Genomic DNA, 25,277 nt, shown 5'->3' with positions numbered 1-25,277 from the left:
TTCCCTCTAGCAAAATGCTAGGCGTCATTCTGCCTAAACTGTGGCTCTCAACAAGCATGTGGCTTAGGGACCGTGCCTGTCTTAGGTTGTCCAATACAAATATGGTCCTTAACCGTCATCAGATGAGCTGACCTCAAGGCATCAGCCTCCTGTCTTAGGTTGGTACCATTGTCATTGGATCTTATCCGTCATTGGCTACTGGTCCAGCATACAGCCATACTTGTGGATAGGACTTTGCACCAGTGGGGGGTGAGGTTCTTTGCCTCACCTCTGTTGGCCCCCAAATTTGGCCTTGGTCCCAGTGGGGGGGTGAGGTTCTTTGCCTCACCTCTGTTGGCCCCCAAATTTTAGACCATCACAAGCAGAAGGGAAGACGATACAAAATGCCATGACACCAAGCCAAATGACGGCTCTTTTTGGAAAAATTCTACCACCCATGACACCATCAGCAAAGATACCCCAGAACTATCACAATTCGCTGCACCAACAGATAGTTCACAATGCATGCAAGTGATAGATAGTACAGGCAAGTTCTGCAAGCAGTTCAAAGCAGAGGAATCCTTTAATATGTCCATTTCCTCCCAAAGTAAATCGACTTCTTGATTGAGCATCACTTGTTGAGTTATTATTCATTGATGCATCAGTTTACACAGTTTACTGTGATAGCTATCGAAGAAGCTGTAGCTTAGTTTTATCTTTGTCTTCACCAGCACTGGGATGAAGATAGGAATTCTGGCAATGATGGCTAAAAAAAAAATTATGTAACATTCCAGCAGGCACTAAGAAAACAATATTCTAAACAATTTACATTATCCTGAAGAGAATTATTAAATATAATGAAAAGGAAAGGTAAAAGTAAACAAACAGATCAGATCTGTTAACCTCCTTTTTTGTTCACATATTAAAATAATCCTCAACAGCTGTTTACCCAATTTAAATTAAACCATTTAAAGCATGTGAATAAATAAATAAAAAATATTCGGATCCATTTTTTCATGAGCGCTCCTCATATATATGGACATACACACATACAGACATACAACACAAAACAGAAGTGTGCACACATAACACACAACACATAAGACAATAGTAAAGGCCTTGTAGCTTTACACAGGTGAAATCTCCATTGCAATGTTTAAAAACTCCACAGTCAAAAAATAGAACTGATCAGCAAAACATTAACCTAGGTCTGTATGAGCTCAAAAAATAAAATAGAACTTCATGATGTGGGAAAAGGCAATAATAAAATAGATATTGAAAAAAAAAAGCATCCTGGTTACCACCTGGGTTTGACTCTTCTTATGATATCCCATCCTTCTTCCTGTAACTTGCATGAGTCTGAAGGTATTCCCACAAGTAAGCCTCAAGGTTTCTTACATTTGAAATAGGCCTTAAAGTTGCTCATTATTTATTAGCCTCCAGGTGTGGGAGAATCACTGTTGCAGATGTAAGAATAGCCAAACTGGAGTTCTGAATATCAGCTGTTATGGATTTGAGCCAAATCATCTTCTTTTTGGTCTGTAGAAATTGCTTTAGTTAATCTCTCTGGAATCCAAATCTGCTGCTGTTCTCCCTGTGGAAACACACAAACAGACCCCTGACTCCAATCACTGGGTCAGGACCTTTCCATTGTCCTGTTAGAATATCCTTCCAAAGTACCTTGGGCTTATGTACATTTTTTGGACACATATGCCTTTCCACAGAACTAAGCCCTGATGAATCCAAATTTAAAAAGTTTAGAGTAAAGAAGGTTATTTTAAGTTTATCTTTGGGGGATATATACCCATTTCCAATTCCCTCTTTTTGCTTTAATAAGTACATTTTAATAGTTTGATGAGCTCTTTCAACTATGCTTTGTCCCTATGGATTGTATGGGATTCCTGTTAAGTAAAACATTAACTGATTTTTTTCTTCAGGGATGATGTTCCAAAATATCCTAGATGCATCCTTTGGAAATTTAAAGATCCTTTTAAATTCAAGTCTTCCAAAAGCATTTTGCCTTAGTTTTTAGAATTACTTTAGTCCTTTAAACTTCTCTCTTCTACCTTTTTCTATCTTGAATGTCTATATCAAATAGTTATCTTAGCTTTTTGTATTTTTATCTGAAATATCTTTATTTGACATTATTAACCATTTTTTATCATTTCTATCTTCTAGTTTTCTTCTAAAGTTTGTACATTCACCCTTAGTTGCTTTTTTTTCCTCCTAATTATTTTTTTTTGCTTCCTATTTTGTGGGTTTAAAATTCTTGTCTTCCTACATCTTTTCTATCTTCCTACATCTTCTCTCTTTTTTTTAACCTTTCTGTACTTTTGTCTTTAAAGGTTTCCACTTTAAATTTTTAATATTCTTTATCCAAATTACTTTTATCCTATTATCTTCCCATTTTCATGTTTTTTTTTAAGTAATGCTTTTAAGATTAACTAGGCTTCAAATGATGCAATCTTTACTCCGCCATGAAGGCATCTTAACCACCTTTAATTTAACCTTTTAAAGCCTTTTGTAATTTACTTAGACATTTTACAACTTTTTACTTTACCACACAAAGATTATCTCATCTAGAAACATTTCTTTTTCCTTTAACCTTTTATATTAAAATATATTTTCACATCTTGAATCTTTTTATATCTCTTTTTTAGCCATTAACCCTTTTTATAAATTCACATTCTGAAACAACCCTTATAAAATTTCTGAATTTAGACAAATTACTCCACTTTAATAAGATAAAATACTTTCAAGTTTTTTATGGTACTATAATGCTATAATTGAAACCCAACTGAAACTTCTTATACTCTTTGTACATAAATTACACCTGATAGAATCTTAACTCTTAGTAACCTTGTTTCAGCAAAGACACAGACACAAAGCAATATTAAATTTTTTTCCATTTACCAGTTTATGAAAACACACATAATGTTTAAATATATTACCTTATGGAACTTAATAAGTAAAGAGTACTTGGTTTTATATTTAGTGATTGATGTTTCAGCACTTTAGCTTTGTAAATTAATCAGATGTCTGTAAAAGTCAAGATCTTAGACAAGTATAGTAAACAGAATTAGCCATCTCTTTCTTGTTAAAGAAAAATCTTTCTATAGGATACCATGATGGTCCCATTGTGATATATTCAACAACTCCTCTTTAAAAAGCCATGGGCTACATTTTTGTATTGTATCAACATATGCCCTAACTGTTCTTGGTCTTACTGGGGTGCTTCCTTCCTCTAACAATTTCTCTTCCTCAGGGGCGAACAACTTCAAACCTTGAGCCAACCATTTTCCCAAGTTTGCTTGAGAAAGTTCTAGGGACAGGCAACTTGAAATAAAAACAAAATAAATCAAAACAAGAACACATTGTTTTTTGATATGGTCACCCATTCTTTTGTGCTCCTTCAGGGGGGGAGCAATTTCACTTACCTCCAAGCTTCAGGCTTTCCCTGTACGGGCCACCAAATGCCGCAATCTGGCTGGGCACAAAATAACTGAGCTGCCACACAGCCTTATAGGTCCAAACAGCAACCTTTATTCCCGAACTCTCACTTGCACTCTACACACACTTCCCGGGAACACACTCCCTTCACCGGGTTCCCTGCCAATTTTCTCAGAACCCCGCGAGAACTCAACTCAATGGGAACTCCAAAGTAGTGTGCGCCCAAGGCAACAGGATCTGCCCTAATAGTGGGCACCTGAGGCAGCAGGATCCGCCCTCCCAGAAGTATCCACCCTAATCCCAGAGCCACCCTATTCCTGGAGGAGGGTCACCTTTCAACCTTTCTCTCTAGCAAAACGCCTGGTGATATTCCAACTAAACTGTGGCTCTCAACAATTTCTAGTTAATAAATTCAACCAAAAAGAGTTTTAGAAGTATCATCTAGTCATTCTGAATTGTCTGTATTTTCAGAATTAACAACTAAAATAGGAAACTTATAAAGATGAACTTAAAGGAGTTGTACAAATCCAAGTAATAGGATACCTGCAAACAGATAACAGCAGGAAAACTGTATAGAAAAAACTAAATGTTTCACATAATACAAAAAAAAATAAAAATTCTTCAGGACCAGAAAGACTTCAGGTGGAAATATTTTAGATATTTATTGTTAAAAATCAATAAACAATCAACCTAATGAAAAACATTTTTAAACATTTCCTGGAGAGAAAACAAGTTATCTAAAAAAATAAAATAAAATAAAAAAGAAATAAAGAAAACAAAAAAATCATATAAAATTTCTTATCCATGAAAAATTTATTCAGATTAATTAAAAATAAATTTCTTTCAGTCAAAAAATCTACAAAAAAAAATCAATAAATCCAGGACCCTTGCCCACATCCCATGGTGTAATGGGCGGTAGAATTTGGGTTTCCACTGTGGGAGTGAGCTGGCTATGACATAAAACTAAGAAAAGAAAGCATTGAAAAAAAAACACACACACACTACACAGAAAGTAATTTTAGAAAATTAGGGCGGCGTGGCTCTTCGACCTTAGGGGTTGAGCTTCTGTACTGGGACAAGAGAGTGCAAAAGCCCACATTTGATTTATTTATATAGGGGAAACATCAAAAGTTTTCCACAGAATGTTCTTAGGCCAAATGCGGTAGGAGGTGGGCTGGCCATAACCAATGAGTTATGCCCAATTCCAGAGCTGACCCACTGGTAGAGTGAGGGCAGAGATCTCCCGCCTTGGACTGTCTGCACACGGGGATGCTGGGATCATTCTCAAGTGGAGACCTAAGTTCTCTATGACTCAGTAATGAGTAAAAGACCACTGCTTAAGTAGCTTCATGGGTAGTGTACCACCCAGGACCAAAATAAGAATATTTTGGTTTTGCCCTCAAGGCATTCAACAGTAAAATTTTACTTTAATTAAACATGGCAAGATTCATTTAAATAAAAATCTAAATTACAGTATGTCAATCATGTAAAATTTCAGAGAATAATATTCTAGGCAGAGGAGATTTAACTAGTTAGGTAAAGATGAGTATAGAATGGTCAGTGTTCTTAAAATTAGTGTAGACACATAGGAAAAATTTCAGAATGATGAGTGTTCATAATGAGGAAAGAATGAGAAAAAAATATCAGTGAACTGGATACTGAGGATCAGAGAGACCTCAAATAAAATTAACTCGCCTTGATTTAGATGTTGGCCAACTTCTCTGATAATAAAGCAACAAAGCTTCTGCCCAATAGTTAATTCATTCCAATTTGTTCTCAAGTTTGAATAAAGTAAGGATAATATTTGATATAAAAACTTTGTGCAGAAATTATTTCAAATTACATCAATTAAATGTTTCGTCCACTTCTTTATCAAAATAAAATTTTAAGTTATACATGCTTAAGATGGCACAGTGATTAGAAATATATTTAATTCTGTTTAAAGAGAAGATAGTAACTGGAAATTTTATAATCATCACTTCTGTCTGGCAAAAATAATAGAATATGACTTTTAAACTGTGTTTACGGAAAAAAGAAAACATTTTTAACACTGTAATTTCATAAACAGTTACTATAGAGAAGCTACTGGATTGCAATACATTTTCTTCTGTATTTTTAAAGTTTTAGAGTGCAATGCCTACTTAAAAAAAAGTGTTGAACTTAATTCTTTCTTCCAACTTAAGTCCATCAGTTGCTCACTATCACCTGTGTTGAAGGTTTAGTTCCCCAATACAGTGAAGTTCAGAGGTGAAGATTTGGGGAAGCGATTGGATTATGAGGGCTCTGACTTCATCAATGGATTAATTCATCAAAGGATTAATAGGTTATGACATTATTAGGAGGTGGTGGAAACTATAGGAGGTGGGGCCTTTTTCGGGGAAGTGGACCCTTGGATATATGCCTTTGGGGGCTTTATCTTGTCCCTAGTCCTTCCTCCCTTTCTCTCTCTGCTTCCTGGCTGCCATGAGGGGAACGGCTTTCCTCCACCGTGCCCTTCTGCCATGATGAGTTTTTGTCTTCCTGTAGATTTAAAAGCAATGGACCCAGCTGAGGATAAACTGTAGTCTCTGAAACCGTAACCCATATTAATTCTTTCTCCCTTTAAGTTATTATTCTTGGGTATATTTTCCCAGCAATGAAAAACTAACACAATAATATTAACACTTAAAAGACTGTTTTAAACATATGAATTAATAATGTCAATGCTTATATGTGAATAGGTTGATATGAGAAACCAAAAGCTGAAAAATTACACACAAATGATATCAATATTTTATTTGCCATATGGATACAACCACAATCATATGAACTATAATACAAAGCAATTAATATGGATGGTTTTATTTAACAAGAATATGTATTAGGTTGAGCCACTTAGGCAACTGATGCAGGTGAAGTTCTGTGCTTGTACTGAGTTTATGTACATACATATAAACACACAGTTTTAAAATGTTGTAAATGTAGCTTTTGAAAGATGAATTTACTATGGTTTGGATATGGTTTACCCTCAAAGTTTTATGTGTTGGAAACCTGGCCTTAGGGGTGTGGTATTCAGAGGGAATAGAAACTTGAAGAGGTGGGGTCTAATGGGCCAACTGGGAATATTCCTTTAAACAGTATCAAGAAAGTTCTTGTTAGCTCTTAGAGAAGGTTGTTATAAGAGCCTCAGGCTGGCCTGATCCAGCTGTCTGGCTTCCACTATCAAGACGTAATCTTTTGCTCCCACACAGATTCCCACAATACCATCCATCATGATGTGATACACTCAAAATAGCCTTCATCAGAACTGAGCTAATGCAGGGACAATGCTCTTGAACATCCAAAATTATGAGCTAAATAAACCTCTTTTCTGCGTAAGTAGATTACTTTGTTGTTGTTTTTTTTAATAATATTGAAAAGTTGACTAATCTAAGTGTCTAACTTTGGAGCTTTCTAAAGAGTGACAGAAATGGAGGAAAGAGTCATCTATTAATTAATATAGATTACAAAAGCAGGAGCTTTTTTTAATGGTGCTGGGATTTGAACTCAGGGCCTTACACATGCTAGGCAAGAGCTTTACCACTGGACTCTATCCCCAGTCCTAATATAGGTTAAATAAATAGTGTACACATATTCCATACCTAATTCAATATACTGGTGCTAGAAATACAATTTTAAACAAGAAAGATTTCCTACTCTTAAAGCTCTGTAACATTGGAAAGTTCATCTATCTTAAATCTTCAGAGTAAAAAAGAGTTTCTCTGGTACATAGTAGGCCTTCAATAATTTTTTATTGAGTGAATAAATTTGGTCAATTGGAAAAATTAATACACACATATGTATATGTGCATAATATTATATGTATGTTTATGTATGGAAAATTTAGACTCTCTCTCTCTCTCTCTCTCTCTCTCTCTCTCTCTCTCTCCCTCTCTTTTGTATGTATATGTGTGTAGAGAGAGAGACAAAGAAAGAGTTTTAGGAACTGGCTTATACAGTCATGGAAGTGGTCAAAACCATAATCTGTAGATAAGCTCCAGGCTGGAAATTAGGCAAGAGTTGATAATAAAGTCTTGAGACCAAATTCCAAAGGAAGGCAAGGCATGGTGGAAATTCAGACAGGGCTTTTATGTCATAGCCTCAGAAGAATTCTTTTAGAGACCTCATTCCATGCTCTTAAGGCATTAACTGATTGAAGCCCACCCACATTATGAGGGCAATCTTATTTTCCCAAAGTCGACTAATTTACATATGAATCACATCTTTAAAATTACCTTCACAGCAATATCTACATTGGTAGTTGATTACATCATTGGACACCATTATTTAGCCAAATTGACACATACAATTAATCATCACAATACATAATTATCTCAGGAAATGCCATTTTTAAAATTTAAATCATACATAATGCTTGCAATGAGTTTTAAACCTTACAAACAAATATCATTTAATTAATCCTCATCCATCTATAAGAGATAGAGCTATTTACTATTCCTCACACTCTAGAAATGGGAAGGTTAACTCATCTAAGATAAAACAGGCAATAAAACTCAAAGCTGGGATTAAAATGCAGCCTGGTTTTAACCAGCATACTAGATTGACTCTGGATTAATCAAGCCAGAACCCACCTTATATGAACAGCAGGAATAAATATTAAAGAAGATCTCTACATTCTAAAATACCTGAGAAAAATGACTTTAGAGGAGGAAAGTTTATTTGAGAGCTCAATGGTTCAGAGTTCTGAAACCACAGAGAGCCAGTGCCATTCCTTGGGGCTCAAGTGAGGCTGAAAAACATGGTGGAAGAATGTGCCAGAGGGAAGCAGCTCACATGAATGATGATCAGGAATCAAATAGAAAGGGACACCACTTGGCAAATACAGAATATATACCCCAAAGGCATACTCACCTCTTCCAGCCACACTCTACCCACCTTCAATTACCACTCAGTTAATCCCATCAGGGGATGTATATTTTTTTATTGGGTTAAGGCCCTCATAACCCAATCATTTCTCCTGTAAGCCTTCCTGCATTGTCTCACACATGAGCTTTTGGGGGATACCTAATATCTAAGCCACAACACCATGTGCGTGTGTTACATGTGCGAGCGCACATGCACAGATATCGTTTAAGTCTGTTTCTGAGGTTAACTAGGTTCATTCCTAGGTGGCCAAAGGTGAAGCATACTAAATGGTCAAGTTAACTCCTTTTATTCTTTCCTTAATATTCTCAAGTGATATCAAAAATTGAAGTTCAACATCATCCTTACAATGGAGGGGAAAAATAAAACCAACATGACCGTCAGGACCGAGTTTCAGAGAGTGGGAGAATACAGATCTTCATCTCTTTTGCTATGGTTGCCCTGTGTTACATATTTTTCCTAAAATTACCATTTGGAGGATTTATACATTTAAATCTATGTGTTTTACTGTTTTGTATGAAGATAGAATTTGAATCGTATCTATTTTTTCCTTCAGTGATAACTGACATTGCCAGTAATACAGTTTGTCCTCCTTGAAGAGAAACATATCTGATGGTTTTATATTCAACTATCATGATTCACTGTTTATATTTTTCCATATCTTTTATATTATATGTGGGTATATTCTTGGTGTCATAGACATGGATACTCTAAGTCCAGATTCCTTTTTAGTTTATTTTCTGGAGAAGCTTATGAACTCCTAATGAGGAAAATCTAAACCTGATCCACTTGCCTTGGTTAGCCCAACATATTTACTTGGTTTACATGTCTAGTGCAATTACTTGATCTCTAAGTTCTTAACATGAGAGATGTTGGCAGGGCACGTACACAGTGATATCACCCTCAAAGACCCCTTGAGTCGTATGTTATCTCTTCCTAATTGAAAACATTGTGTCATGCCAGAGACAGACAGAGCGTGTTGTATTTCCCAAGTTCGATTTTATATTTTCTGTTAGGTTCTTCTGGTGAATAGACTATAATGGTTCTTGCTTTCTCATGTGGCATTATGTAGACATGATAGATTTACCATGTGCTGAAATGGACATGACTGATTTAATTATTTTTGTTCTATGACAAAAACTGTATACATAAAGTATTCCTTTCTGACTGCTCACAAACTGGTAATATGTGGCATGAAATTGTCCTTTTCTTTTAATAGGATAAAGAAGTAACTAAGCTTAATATAGTCATTGGAGATAAATTTTTATTATATACTGTGGTAAAGTCTATGAAATTTCAGGATAAATCTTAGGTATTACCCAGTAAACAAATAATCAAAACTCTAACCTTGTCTTACTCTGTCTATACTGTGACTAAGGTCCTTCCCTGCTAGCTGGGCCAATTAATGATCTTATGTTTATTGACCATTTCTGTCTGATGCAATTGAGTCAATGATTTAATGAACTACAGGTTGTTTTCACTAACTTCAAATGCTTTCTGTATAATTAATTGATTCACACATTGCTATGGTTTGAATGTGTACCCACAAATTCATGTGTTGTAAAATCAATCCCCAATACCAGTGTTGAAGGGACAATTTCAGGAAGTAAATAGGTCACGTGAGTTCTTTTTTCATGAATGGATCACTGCCAATACCACATGAGTAGGTTGGTTATAACAGTCGAGTTGACCCCCTTTTTCTCTTCTGCTCTTTTCTTTATTTTCTTTTCCACCTCCTGTCATGGGATGATGCAGCATGAAGACCTTCATAGGATGTGGCCCTGTGCTTCCCAGCACTCAAAGGAAATCAAACTATGGTCTTTATTATAAATTATCCACTCCACAGTATTCTAAGTAGCAAAACAAAACCAACCAAGACACATACTTTAGTCAAACATATCTAAACACTAGATGGAATAATTTTCATTTATTGACTTTCTAATGATATTTTATGAAGACTCAAATTCTTTAATCATTTTCATTTATATAGCTAATACTGGAAACTTTTAAAAGAATAACTATTGTGTGATGAGGAACAGAATGAAGATCCTTTTACAGACTCACCCACAGCCATCTTTTGCCTGGACATCTTCCTATTAAATGCCCACTTGTCACCTATTCTTTCATTTTTTCTGTATGTTCTCTTCATGCAATATATTTTATATTGGTGTATTTTATACATAATACTGGAGTTTATTAAACTGTGTCTGCATATGCACATATCATGATTTCATTAATCTCATTCCCAGGTACCTTCTCTCCCCTTCTCCTGTCCCTGATTCACTTGCTCTATTCTGCTATCCCCTTTATTATCACTTGCTCTATTCTACTGTCCTTTTTGTTATTATTATTATCATTTTAGTTAGCGAATTAAAGGCATAAATAAAAGTGAGATTTATTGTGGTATATTTGTCCACAGACACAGTTTGGTAGATTTAATTCCTCAGCATTCCCCATGCCTGTCTAGATCCCTTTCCTGTACATTGCCGCCCTTCTTTTTTTTATTTTTTGATGAGGGGGGAGGGTACCAAGAATTGAACTCAGGGGTACTTGACCACTGAGCCACATCCCCAGCCCTATTTTGTATTTTATTTAGAGACAGGGTCTCACTGAGTTGTTTAGCTCCTTGCTTTTGCTGAGGCTGGCTTTGAACTCTCTATCGTCCTACCTCAGCCTCGAGGGTTGCTGGGATTACAGGCGTGCACTAAAGAGGCTGGCTGCCTACTCTTTTTTGAAAGATCTCTTCTCTGTCTATTTGTCTGTCTGTCTCTCTCTTTCTCTCACATATGAAAGAAACCTTCCTGAGTCTGGCTTTTTCACTTAGCATGATATTTCCTAGTTTCATCCATTTACCAACAAATAACATAATTTGTCACTCTTCTGACCATGTGAAACTCCGCTGTAACTGTATGTACACATTGTCTATATCCACTGATCTGTTGACAGGCACCTAAGCTGTTTCCATATCTTAGAATTTGTGAATTGTGTTGGTATAAACATTGACATGCATGTATCAATGTGGTATGATGATTTTTAATTCTTTTGGGTAAATATCATGAATTTATAAAGCTAGGTATATGGTGGTTCCATTCCTGGTTTTTGAGGAATTGTTGCTTTCCGAAGTGGTTCAATCTGAGTAATTCATCTTTTAAAGAGAAAACCTGGAGATAAAACAAAACAAAACAAAACAACAATAACAAAACAAAACAAAAACTATAACATTTGTTCATGGATTTCCATGGCTTTAGGATAAAAGTTGAAGTTCTTTTCAAGACCCTACATATATGTTCAGATTCCTGCTCAAGTTTCTACACTTAAAAGAGCACACACTTTGCTATCATCTCTGAACTTTGAAGACATTGTCCTCTAGTCCTCATTCCACTGTTAATGTTCCTTAACCTTTAAATTTTGGGTTGAATGTCAGTTTCCCAAGAAAGAAAAATTTTAATCCATTAAAATTAAAAAATTTAATCCAATATTTCAGTATTCTTAATTATATGTTAATTTTTACTTTCAATTTTTACTTTGCAACTTCATGTTTTAAATTTCTAATAAATTTCTGCCTATCTCAAAAGACTGTAGCTCTATGACAGCACAGACTGATTTTTTCTTTGTCCTGTGAAACAGCCACAATGACTGGCACAAAATAAGCACCCAATAAACATGAATAAAATCAACATGTATGAAGGACACGAGGTTTCAGTATGCCAAGTAATTCACCTAAGATTACATAGCTTGGAAAAATCAGAAATTATATGCTGGACTGTATGATCAAATTCGAAAATGGTTAACGTGCAATTCCATATCAAACACTAATTGGTTTTGATGTCTTTATTTTAAAATGCTTTGGCATAGACAGAGTTATTTTTATCTGCTCTCGTTATATTAAACTTGGATGCTAAGGTAATCAATTGTCTAATTGAGAACTATCAACCTAAGAATTAACAATTAGAAATTACATTAGAAATTCAACATACCTATAGTTTCAGCAATCATACCACATTAAAATCTTAATTTTCCTGATTAACAGGCTGCAAATTTAAAAATAGTCTTATTGTTGGTTAAAGAAACATTCAAAGTATAAAATTTTGTTAAAATACATGAAAGCTTCCACTCTCATTTGAACAGATATCTAACTCTAGTGAGGCATTTAATTGCATCACTAACCTTATATTTCTGAGTTTTGCACCCAATAGATTTAGGAACTTTTCTGGATGCATGGCAGAGAGTAACAAAATAGCCTCTAGAGAACTTGTAGTGTGTGATTGTGATTTGAGCCCAATCAAGGTTGAAGAAAGTACTCTGAAAGAGCTCACAGAGCAGATATTCCAAATTAGTTTGTGAATTTGTCTTGGAGTCAGACTAGAGTCTTAAAAGATTTTCCTTTACTAACTGGTAGCAAGGTTTTGGCAGTATCTGTCTCTAATCTCAAAAGTTTTGGGGGAAAATCATTTGCTTAAATTTAACTTTTTAATTAACAAAGAATAATTGTATATATTTATGATATACAACAAAATGTTTTTATATATGTATCCAGTGTATGATGACCAAATTCAGTCAATTGATACATAGATTACTAAACATGCCTATAATCAATTTTGTAGGGAGAACAGTTAAATACAAGCTATTGTTATTACTATATTCACCATCTTATACAATGTATCTCCTAAACTTATTCCACCTGTATAATTGAAATTTTGTGTTGACCACATCTTTTCAGCTACCTTTCCCCATACCTACCTATGCCCTGGTAATTGCCATTCTGTGCTTCTGTCCATGTGCCTTGTTGAAGATTTTACCTAAAAGGGAGATCATGAGGTACTTACATTTCTATTTAGGGCTTACTTCACTTAATATAATGACCTCCAGTTCCACCCATTGATGCAAATGATAGGATTTCATTGTTTTTGACTGAAAAATATTCCATTGTGTGTAGATATGTATGTATATGTGTATGTATACACATATGTCTGTATGTATATGTACATGTGTATATTTACATATGTGTGTATATATGTATCATATCACATTATCTTCATTCATCCACTGATAATCGTAATATGCTTACAGACTGTGTCTATCAGGAACTCCAGACAATGCAAGCCAAGGATGACATTCTCTGCTCCATAAGATTGGGGTCCTTGTGAAGAACATCGATGCCTGAATAGGAAACACAGTTAGAGGCTAGAATGATCAGGAGCTTTTTCACTTACCTGTTACCTGCCTGGGCTAAGACACTTTGAAGACTGAGCTCAGCCGAAACCTTTGGCCACAACATCTATGTGTGATTTTCCTACGTGGGGTCCCTTCTGCCTTGGCAGTCTCCAGGTATTTGAGTTTCTGACATAATGACACCACCAGTGTTTCAGTGAGTAAAATGGAAGCTAAATGGCCTTTGATCACCAAGTCTTGGAAACCATGTAGTGTCATCTCTGCTGTACTTTAGTGATAAGAGTTGTCAAACAGCCCAGCTGAATGTAAGAGTAGAGGACATAGACCCCCCACCCTTCCAGACAGGAGGATGGTTCCTGATGTGTGCCATGTTTTAAAACACACGTACTCTTCCTAATCAATGCTTTCAGAAGGTAACATTTGTGATTTGATCATTCCTACAGGGCTGGAATAATATAGCTGTGTAGTGGTGTACATTAATGTTGTATGTAGGGCCAATAAATACTAACACATAGGGTTACTGGCAGAATCATGAGATATAAGTGAAACATTTAGCTTAGCATTTTGAACTTGGAAAGAACACAATAAATGGGATAATTCAATTCCTGGACCTGAAAATGTGGCTCACTTTTAAAAAGAAATATAACTATACAACTGGTGTGATCGTACATCATGTACAACTAGAATGAGAAAGTACATTGCATTATATATGATGTATCAAAGTTTATTCTACTAGGGCTGGGGTTATGGCTCAGTGGTAGAGCACTCGCCTTGCACCTGCAAGGCCCTGGGTTTGATCCTCAGCCCCACATAAAAATAAATAAGTAAGTAAGTAAATAAATAAATAAATAAATAAAATTATTCTGTCCATGTACAACTACAAAAAAATAAAAAAAAGGTTTATTCTACTGTCATGTACAACTAATTAAAACAAATAAAAATATTTTAAAAAGGAATTTTGTTAATGACCACAAAAAATGACCTAATGCAAGAGTTCAAACACATAATGCATCATCAAGTTTATATTTCAATGAAGATGATTATGTTATCTAAAACTACCCAACTTGGCACATTCTCTTAGATTTGAAAGAAAGATATCCCAGTAGATAAGAGCCACTGACAAATTAGTTTTCTTGCCTTGAGAGTCAATTAGTCAATTTTACTTGAAATGAAATAAATCCCTGTATCATTGAGAATATCTGGATACATATAATCTCTTAGACTTCAGCTCTGTTTGAAGTGTGATTTTTATGTGTTAGCTTTTCATTTGCTTCTGTAGTTTAATCTTACTGGACCAAATGGGCACTTGTTTACATTTAGGATATGCTCATTTGTGACAAACTATTCTCTTTGCAATGTTTGGAATATTGTAAAGTCTTCTCTTCAAATAATGAGATAACCAGGTTCATTTGGTTGACATTTTTAGGGTCCATTTAGCCAAATGAGCTCTGTGCATATCTGGTAGGCACAGGTGGACAAGACTCTACAAATGGCTTACTTGGCTTGCCAGATGGAGCTGTCATGGAATTTGAATTTCTGAAATGGTGAATCATACTTCTAATAGCAAAGCACTTTACACTATACTTTGGCTTCACCAAAGTCTTTAATACCACCTGGAAAGGAAAGAAGCAAATGGTCTTCTAGTAGGAGGCTTATAAAACTCTTCAGATATTTAGTGATCCCATGTAATGTTTAAAATATTTAAGGCACTTTTAAAGGAGGCATTTGAAACACTCAAAGTGATTACCTCTCCCAATTCACCAAGTACTTGGAAGATTTGGTTTTAAACAAGCAAGACCAGTTTATAAAGTGCCAAAAAGGCACCTGAAAAAAATCTACTTTAAAATTTGCCTCATTTTAAAGGGGGGTATAAAATAAAGTTTTGTTAAAAAAAATAAATAAAATAAAAATAAAAAATAACTTCTCTTGGGTTAATATTTTACATGCCAAATTGAGCCTGGAGCTCATTTTTACAGCTGTTTTATGGGTCTTTAAAATAGTGATTTATAATGGAAAGAGTGACACAATCTTAATTATAACATGATGTACCCAGGTATTATAATGAACAACAATATTTTTCTCAAACACATATATTTTTAACCTTTGCTAAAAGGCTGTTTTTCACTATGATCATGATTTTCAGTTATGCTGAGATCCAAACATACGTACTTTCTTTTCTTAATAACTGTGATCATCCTTTTTCTTTTTATATTTTTTTTCTCAGTGGTGAATATGAGGCAGCGAAGTATTCCTTGAAACATGAGACTTTCATTCTAACTATAACATTATTGGACAGTATGGGCTGCATAATGCAGTAACATTATCACATAATTATTTTGTAATATTGATTTTATTGTTTAGTATTAGGCTCTAGTTTGAAGTTTAGTTTTCTCCAAAAACAGATGTCTGTTCTCTAGCAGAGGTTTGCTGCAGGAGACTAATGCTCCAAGGAGTTAATTTCTGGAGCCCTTACAAGTTTTGGAGAGAGGTAGGTGGTCAGGAAAGGACCTCTGGCTTTAGAGCAATAAAACTCCTTTGGTCAGTCAACGTCTATATGACCCGGAACTCAGGCAGCTTAGAGAGTGTGTGTTTTGTTTGGCCAGTGCCTCAAGCATGTGTGTGTGTGTGTGTGTGTGTGTGTGTGTGTGCATGTGTGATTAAAGTGGATTTTGTAGTGAAATCCTGAATAGAAAAATGACCTTGAATGTGAATGTCAGAAAAGGTTAACTGTAATAGGAAATTAGTGGTACTAACTTCCATGAACCACAATTAATGTCATGATAATGCATTTCTCACAATGTAACCCTTTTTATTTTAATAGAAGCTAAAATAGACATAATTTTATGAATCATTTGGGTATAAAGATGATGCTTATTTCAATCTATAGATTATATCATTAAAAATAATATTAAACGTAAATGATATAATCCCCCTTAGGTGCCAGCATAAAATTTAAGTAAAAATGTGGTAATACCATAACAAAATGCAAACATTTAACCAAACAGAGGAATGCTTTGATGTACAAAACTGTGGTAGTCAGAAGCTTTTTCAGAAACATAGTAAAAACTCAAAAATATTTTATTACTCAGTTTGGAAAGCAACACTAATTGGTGATTTTAATTTCCTCTTAATGTCCTGGGTCATTTTTCAGACCATATCCTCCATCCTTACTCACATTATTTAAATGTAGTTGAAAGCAATAATACTGGGTTGCATAACAGAAAATAAAAACATTCGTGTAATTCATCTTCTTGTTAAAGTCACTAACGAAACAGTGGTCAAGCTGTGACTAGCTTGAATAAAGCCGGTTTGCAACAAGGGTGTCCTTTGACTTCTTCAGGGGCAGAGAAAATTTCACAAATCTAATAGCTTGCCTGAACAGTCTGTAATTCTCAAGAAAAAAAATTATCAATTGCTGATTAATGCTGGGAAATTATAAATGAAATAGTTCAAATCTTTGGAAAATTTAAGGGAAAAAAGTTCAATTTGTTACAAACAAAAATTGAATAGTCATAGTTTATATTTTTTCATGGTCCCCTGGCTTTCTGGTCTGGTCTTCTATGCTATTATTAAAAACAAGAATATACTTCCTTGAAGTTTTACCTTTGGAACTAGATTCACCATACAAGTGGTAAGAAGCAATGGAGATAACAACAATGAATTTAAAAACTAGGCAAAATCTCTATCATCCAGATCTCAGACAGCTATGTAAATTTATAAACATGTTAATTAATTTAATCTGGTAACAGTTTCACAATATGTATGTATATCAAAACATAAATAAATATACAAACATCAAAAACAAGAAATATACTGATATTTAAAATAATATACTGATATTTAAAATACTGAATATTAAATAAAATTACCTAATCATGTCAATTTGGTGCTTTAACTGGTGACACTGATCTATCTTTCTCTCTCACAGTCCCCGGGGTTCAGTGGACTCAGAGGGCCGTTCTCCCTTGGATTCTCTCCTTTATCAGATAATAGCTGGAGCTGGGATCAGGGTCTAAGATGGCACAGTGACTAGGCCTGTGGTTGATGTGAGATTTGGCTGAGGGTTTAGCTGAAACCCCTGACCAAATTGTCCACAGGAGGTTTCTTCACATCATTTAAACTTCTCAATCCGTGATATCCAATTTCTAAAACTAGCCATGTTTCAAAGGACAATCAGAACCTGCTAGAAGCTGACAGTCTCTTAAAGCCTGGATCTGTAAACTGGCACAGTATTCCTTCTCTAATATTCCATGAGAGAGGTTTCCAGATTCAAGGAGAAGGGACACAGATCCCTTTCTGTGAAGGAAAGGCATGTAAATGATTTGTGCCATTTAAGTCTGTAATAGCCAGAACTACACATACTATTGTCATGGATTCAGCCTCTTACATTCAATTCTAACATCAGCCTCTAGTAGGCTGATGGATTCTAAAAGGTTCCAACCAGCTCTGCACAGGCACAACCTGATGGCATCTCTCTGTGAACCTCACTCCTTGCCTTAACCTTCTCTGAAACATCCGTGTGGAAGGCCCATGGGAATGGGCCACCAGTCCACTCAGCATGAGCCCTTATTCAAAGTGAACCTGTAGGACAGTTAAAGCACTGCCTTGGTGGATGGGAGTCACATCTTATGCCCAGGCAAATGGTCCTGAGATATCACAGTGTAGTGTCTCCTGTGAGATTGAGCAACTCATTGCTGCAAGTGGTCGACAGTGATCACAAGAGCCTTACATATCACACCAAAGCTCAAAAGGTAAAACGAGCTGTCCAAATAAGAGAGCACGATGCTATGAAATCAACTGTGCCTCCTAAAAACGTGTAAGTTGACGTCCTAACTCCCCATGTGAATAAATCTGGAGTAAGAAATGATTACGATTAGAAGAGGACATAAGTGTGGAGCCTGATCTGATAAAATTAGTGTCTTTATAATTAAAGAAATGAAAAGACACTGAAGTGTTCTCCTGTCTTTGTCTCTGAGATGGTGGCAACTGCAAACTAGGAATAGAGTCCTCATCAGAAGCTGGATCTACTGGCATCTTGATTTTGTACTTTCCAGGCTGCACAAATGTGAGAAAATAATTTTATGCTAGTTAAACCCCCAGTCTACAGTATCTTAGTATGAAAGTCTGAGCTGATTCTGAAAAGAACTCCAAATGTGTGTTTGAACACACAAGGACGCACACACACACACACAGTTACACAATCTTTGACAAAGGCATAAAAAGAGGCCTTTTTAACAAATGGTGCTGTGAATGCTGAAAATCCGTAGTAGACGAATAAAACTAGATCCCTGTCTCTCATCCTCCACAGAAGTCAAATTAAAATGGATCAAAGGCCAGAGAATTCAACGAGAAGCTGCACCTTCTGGAAGAAACACAGGGGAAGCCCTCCAACATAGAGCCACAGGCAACATCTTTCTTAATAGGACCCCTGAAGCTCAGGAAATAATACCAAGAAATTTTTTTTAATAGTATGGAATCAAACTGAAAAGAAAAGAAACAAAAACATAAAGAGAGAGCCTACAGGAAGGAAGGAAATCTAGGCCAGTTCTTCTTTCAACAGAGGATTAATATTCAGAATATATAAAGAACTCACAAGTCTTCCCACAAAAACACAACCCAATCAACAAGTGGACAAATAAATTAAAAAGAAGAAATATATATTCAATATCTTTAGCAAACAAGGAAATGCAAATAAAATTTAAAAAACTACACTGAAATTTCACATCATTTCACTTAGAAGAACCATCATCAATAACACAAATGATAATAAATGCTGGCAAGAATGTAGGGAAAAAGGATCACTTACAAACTGTGATGGGATTGTAAATTAGTGTAACTACTATGAAAACTAATATGGAGAGTTCTCAAATGATTAGGAATGGAACCACCATATGACCCAGCTATTATACTTCTTGGTATTAACAAAAATAATTAAAATCAGTACATTATAGCAATACATGTATACCCATGTTTATTGTAGTGGAATTTATTAAAGCCAAGTTATGGAAGCAGTCTAGGTTTCTATCAACATACGAGTAGATAAAGAAAATGTGGATATGTACAGCATGGAGTTTTACTCAGTCATAAGGAGAACACATTATGTCATTTCTAGAAACTTGATACCATTATATTAAGCTAAATAATTCAGATTCCAAAAATCAAAGGTCATAGATTTTCTTTCATATATGCAAACTAAAAAAAGAAAAAAAAAGGGGGGGGGGATTCTCATAAAAGTAAAATGAAAATCGGCAAAGCCAGTAATACCAGAGGAAGAAAAACAGAAGGAGGGAGGAAAAAAGGAAAAGGGGAGGTATTGATGAAAGAAATTGATCAACTTACGTTATATGCTTGTGTAAATATGGAACAATGGAGTCCACTGTTACGTATGATTGTAGTGCACCAATGAATAAATAAATGATCTTGAGATCAGGCTTTTACCACATGGATCTGATCAGTCAAACCACCTCAGGACTAGAGACAGGATTAGCGACATGCTAGTTTGTACTGAAGGGGTAGAGAACGCAGAAGGCTGTTGAAATTCTTTCACTTTAAGGACTGGGAATACAAAATTATTCAGCTCTGAAAGCGAGCTGTTCAAGAAAAGGGAAGAATAAAGTTTCAAGCAGTCGGGGATCCTCAGTGCAGTCACTCCCACCTCAGACACAAGGGGCGATTTCAATTTCAGAATGTGGGACCTTAGAAGACCAGCTGGGAGGTGTGAAGGGGCAAGGCCACCCTGGAGTGCTGGGGTTAATTCTGCCAGGCAGGTGGGCCTGGAAGGTGGGAAATCAATCAGTCCAAAGAAGAAGTTGTGTGTGCCCGAAGACGTTAAACTTGAACATTAGAACAAGTTGACTTTGGGGGCCATTGGAGAGGAATGAATTATTTCATGATGATACAATCATGAATTTTGGGGGGCTAGGGGTGAAATACTAGGGACTGAACTGTGTGCCCACTAAAATCCATATACTAAAAGCCTGACCCAAATGTTATTGGGTTTGAAGTAGGAAGTAATTAAAGCTAAAAGAGGTCATAAGGTCAGAGATCTGATCTAATAAGATTAGTGGTCTTAGAGGAGACACCAGAAAGCAGAATCAGGAAGAGTGCCCACACCAAGAAGTCCTTGATCTTTGGACTTCCCACCTCCAGAATGCAAGAAAATTCATGCTCTTTGAGCCATCCAGTCTGTGATATTTAGTTATGGTAGCTCTAGTCCATGGAAACATGAGCAAGCAGTCTTGTTTAGATAAATAGTTTGAATAAATTTATTCCTTAAATTAAATTGTCTAAACCTGATGTTAAAGAGGCAATCTTGTTGACTCTCTTCAGGTTGGTAAGGATGGAAGCATAAGCTAATGTTTTGTTTTTTTTAAATGAAGGATTTTAATGTAACATGAGAAATTGAAAGGAAGTCATTATGCTTCACGGAAATACAAATGAAATTTCAGTGTCTGTAAGCCATTCTAAAACTTCTATACAATTCTTTACCTATGGACCTGTAGAAAATATTACTTGATTTTTTTTTTAAACCTCAACTGATGCACCCACCAATCAAGTTCACTGATGTTACGATTTCTAGGCTCTGATAGTGTGTGTAGCATTTAATCATGGAACAAAGCTAAAAGAGCAATACAATAAGTTCATTGAAATTATTGAAGTTCTATAAATTAATAAATGTATTCCTTAAACTGATGAGTAAACATTAAATAGTTCTTTCTTAATGGTTTATAGCACATTACTATTCTTAAATTTGTATGCAGTTGTGAAAAAAAAATTTCTCCCCCAAATTCCAGATAGAGTTCATTCTATACTCTTATCTATGGAGCCTAATCATTCCACAGTGGCATGCTGGACATGTATCAATGGGCATTACTAGAGGGATCAATTTCCATAGCCAGGAAAAGTACATAGTCATGCTAATTCTACATCTCACTTTACATCTGTATAAACCATGGCTCAGAAAAAAAAAATATACATATATATATGTATACACATATATATATATATGTATATATATATATATGTATATATATATATATGTATACACATATATATATATATGACCAAGGTCATGGTACTAGTGAATAGTAAGTGTCAAATGGAACTCAGATAATGTTATTGTTTAGATCGATGCTGTTCTACATTCATTCTTACTCTACCCACTGGCTTGGAATATAGTGTGTGTGTGTGTAATAAATTGCTGTGTGATTACCGTTTTAACTCTATTTGGAATTCCTTCTACGATTCTTCCCTAGATTTTAATTTTGCTTCTTGAAGTGTGTTAAAGCAGGAAAACTGTGGATTTATGTAGTCCCATTTTCATGCATTATAATGAAATTCTTATTTCTAGGTTTTGTACCTTATCTCTAAGGGGAAAATTATGGGATGGCAGGTTCTAAAACCACTTAAATAGTTTGTTTTTTTCACCTCCTTTATGGTTAACATCTATCTTGAAAGGAGTTAACTTTTTTTTTATATGTTTACTAAATATTTTTTTTAAAAAAGTGATTTTAAATCTTGGAAGAATTAAACCTTTGTATAAAAACAGCAAATTTGCAAACTGTTTTTAGAACAATGATCATATTTCACTATCAATTGCCATTTCCTAAAATAACTTAGAAAACTAGAAAATTTTCAGAGGAATCCAATAAACCATATTCTAAATTTAGTAAATATTTGAATGATGATGGGTGGTGATTTGAAGCAGACAAAGGGAGTCCTGATGCACTGTAGAGTGTTGAGTCAGTTCTCCTGGAAGTGTTCATCTTTATCACTTCTCTACTTCCTTTGGAGATACTGATCTGGAAACTCCTAACACACCAGGGTAACCACGCTTGTCTCATATATGTCCATCTGTGAACAAAACCATTTCTCCTTTAATTATTTAGATCTGAAATTAAAAGACATTTTAACATGTGATACTTTGCACCCAATTCTAAAAGCAAAGAGATACCGGTTTTAAAAAAAAGTCACTTTGTAGCTATTTCCAAAATTGATTCCACCAATCAAAAATTTATTCATTATTAATCATAACAGTTCACATCTTTTTCATTTCAGGTACCAAGTTAGGGCTCCTAAAAATAATACCATCATCACCATCAAAGAAAACAGATGATAAAAAAATGAATGTGCCAGATCCAGGTCAATACCCAGAATGATTGAAAACCTTTGAAAGGACTGCTCACATTCCAATGTCTGTAACAACAGAGCTAAGATACAATGTTCCTTTGTTCACTTGCCACTTATATTTACACAGCACTTTTCAAAGAACAAATTCATAAAATAATAAAATCCTTAGGATACTTTGGTTTTTAATTTCATAGTTCATGATTATCTCTTTCAAATGAACACAGAAGAACTCAGCACTAATGGAAAGAGATCGCGGATCATGGCTCATCATGCAATTACTAATTTGGACATGTTGAGACCTCAATGTTTTCAGACTTCAACTATCACTCAAGATCAGTGACTCATAACTGTTGGTAGTATTTAAAGTACTTGTGTTTCACCCGAGAGATAGTTCAGAGTTCTCCATTAATCTCTGTTTCTGAAGAAAGCTTTGTTTTACTTTATGCAGCCAAGATCTGGCACACACCCGGCAATACTTGGCAGGTCCTGGGGGTATTCAGCAGAATCAAGGCTATCTAGGACTTACAAAAATAATTGGGGAAACAACCCCAAACCCTCACATACTCAAGAATATATGCAAGAAAATAAATCATGAAGAATCAAAACAACACACAGTATTCCTTTAACCTGTGTCTGCCTCATTCTAAGGGGGTAAAATTTTTAGACCCCAGATGCAGAGTTTTTGAAACACTTTCTAAGTGGACACCAAAAGATATCCAACCATAAATAAATGCTCTTCAGTGAGGTAGGAGAGAACTGTATTTGTCACTGAAAAGATTCTTGCAAGATGGAAATCAGGAACTTTCTTTCCATTCACTTTGGACTATAATTTGCTTATCAGAACAATTCAAGAAGAAAGCCATTCTGAAGCATTTTGAAACATTTTTAATGATGATTTTTCACATCAAAATCTTTCAACTACAAAGTAACACATATGGAAAATCTTGCTGAAAACAATTATGGAATTCCTTTGAGACATATTTCCATTTACTGATTTTATTAATCAAAACAATATTAATACTACAATATTAGACATATAATCCTTAAAACTTTACTAAAATAGGTTTAATTTTATTTTGCATATAACTAGATATAAATAAATTATTTTGACATTTATGTGTTTGGGGTATGTTAGTGAAATATTTTAGTTGAGTTTCCAGTTTTAGCTGCCATTGCTTAAATTTCTTTCCAAACCTTAAACTCAATTGGTGACTTCCAACTAGCATTGTTTATTGCCAGGTCCTGTTTTAGTCTTGTTTTCTTTTTCTTCTTCTATCAAAACAGTTTTATTTTAGTCCTCACAAATAGTTTTGCTTCTAACCAACTCCCAACTCTGAACTCCTTATTTCCATTTATACACAGAAATAATATGTCAGCTTATAATATCACATATTTTCTGAGATTTAGGTACACATCTCAAATGGAAAAAAAAAGTTAAAAGAGCTTTAGAAGTAAGAATAGTCTTTGCTTTCTTTAGTTTATTTGTATAGATCATTAATATTTTCAATCTCAAATTATATAGAGTCCAGACAAGTTGTGTTACAATGAGAACTGATAAATCACTGCACAATGACAGTGGCATTTTATTTTCTTTTATAATAATATCCTTCCTTTTATAATAACACTGAAATTAGTTTGGGAAAGCACAGGCTAATATAAGTCACTGTGTCACTCTCTGGTTAAGTGGCACAGTCAAGATGAATAGTAATTCCTATTATCTCCACTTATACTTCTTCCTTGAGAAAGGATTAGATTTACAACATTTCTCTCTAGTGTCAAATATATTTGTTTATTTTGGGAGAAAAATATTTTCCTGCCTCTGAGTTTCACCCCAGAATCCCTTTGGAACATTATTAGATCAAGATGATACATTCTTGTAAAGAAGGCAGAATCCATCGTTGGCATATTTGGGGTTTGGTTTACATCCAAGTTTCAATAACTGGCTCTGAAGGTAAGCTCTGGAATCATTGGTTCATAGGCTTGATCTTTTTGATGGCCAATAGCAACATGTTATGCATAGCAGGCTAATGATATTGGGTGTAGGTGGTTCTGACTGGAGTTGGCACTAATTGGAAGGAAGAAAGGGATTGCAGAATATTAAGAGTTTTATTCATAGAGAACACTTATAAAAAGAACACAATTTTTTTTTTGTACTTTCCAAGTGATCCCCCTTAACCATCTCTATAGTAAAGAGTGTAGCAGGTGGTAAAAGCTAACAATGTCTCATGTGTAATGAATGAGAGTGACTGCAGCACATATGTAACTAGAGTTAATTCTATGCGGCCTCATCACAAGGCATGGAGAGTATGCCTTTAGGGCTTTAATGCTAGCTTCAATGAAGAGTTTCTACCTTTCTGTTAGCATATGCCTCTTTTCTTTTTTTATAAACCTGAAATATGTTCCAACAGGAATCCTGTTTCATAGCTAGCAACATAAATATTTCTAGTGATGACTTAAAAATAAAATGGTTAGTCTTTATGACAGACAGCCAATTGAGAAGGAAGGCAGACAGATTTCTCTGAAAACAGTGGCAGGCTGTATCCTCCTCACACTTACAACTTAAGGCTACCTTTTCTTGGTTATTGTTCTATTACTGAGAATCTACCCATCCCCAGAGACTGACTGCTAAGTGCTGTAAATGCATT

The sequence above is a fragment of the Marmota marmota genome, unplaced genomic scaffold, assembly GCF_001458135.2.
Source record: "Marmota marmota marmota unplaced genomic scaffold, marMar, whole genome shotgun sequence".
In the NCBI taxonomy this organism is placed as follows: Eukaryota; Metazoa; Chordata; class Mammalia; order Rodentia; family Sciuridae; genus Marmota; species Marmota marmota.
Note: the sequence above shows the minus strand (reverse complement) of the source record.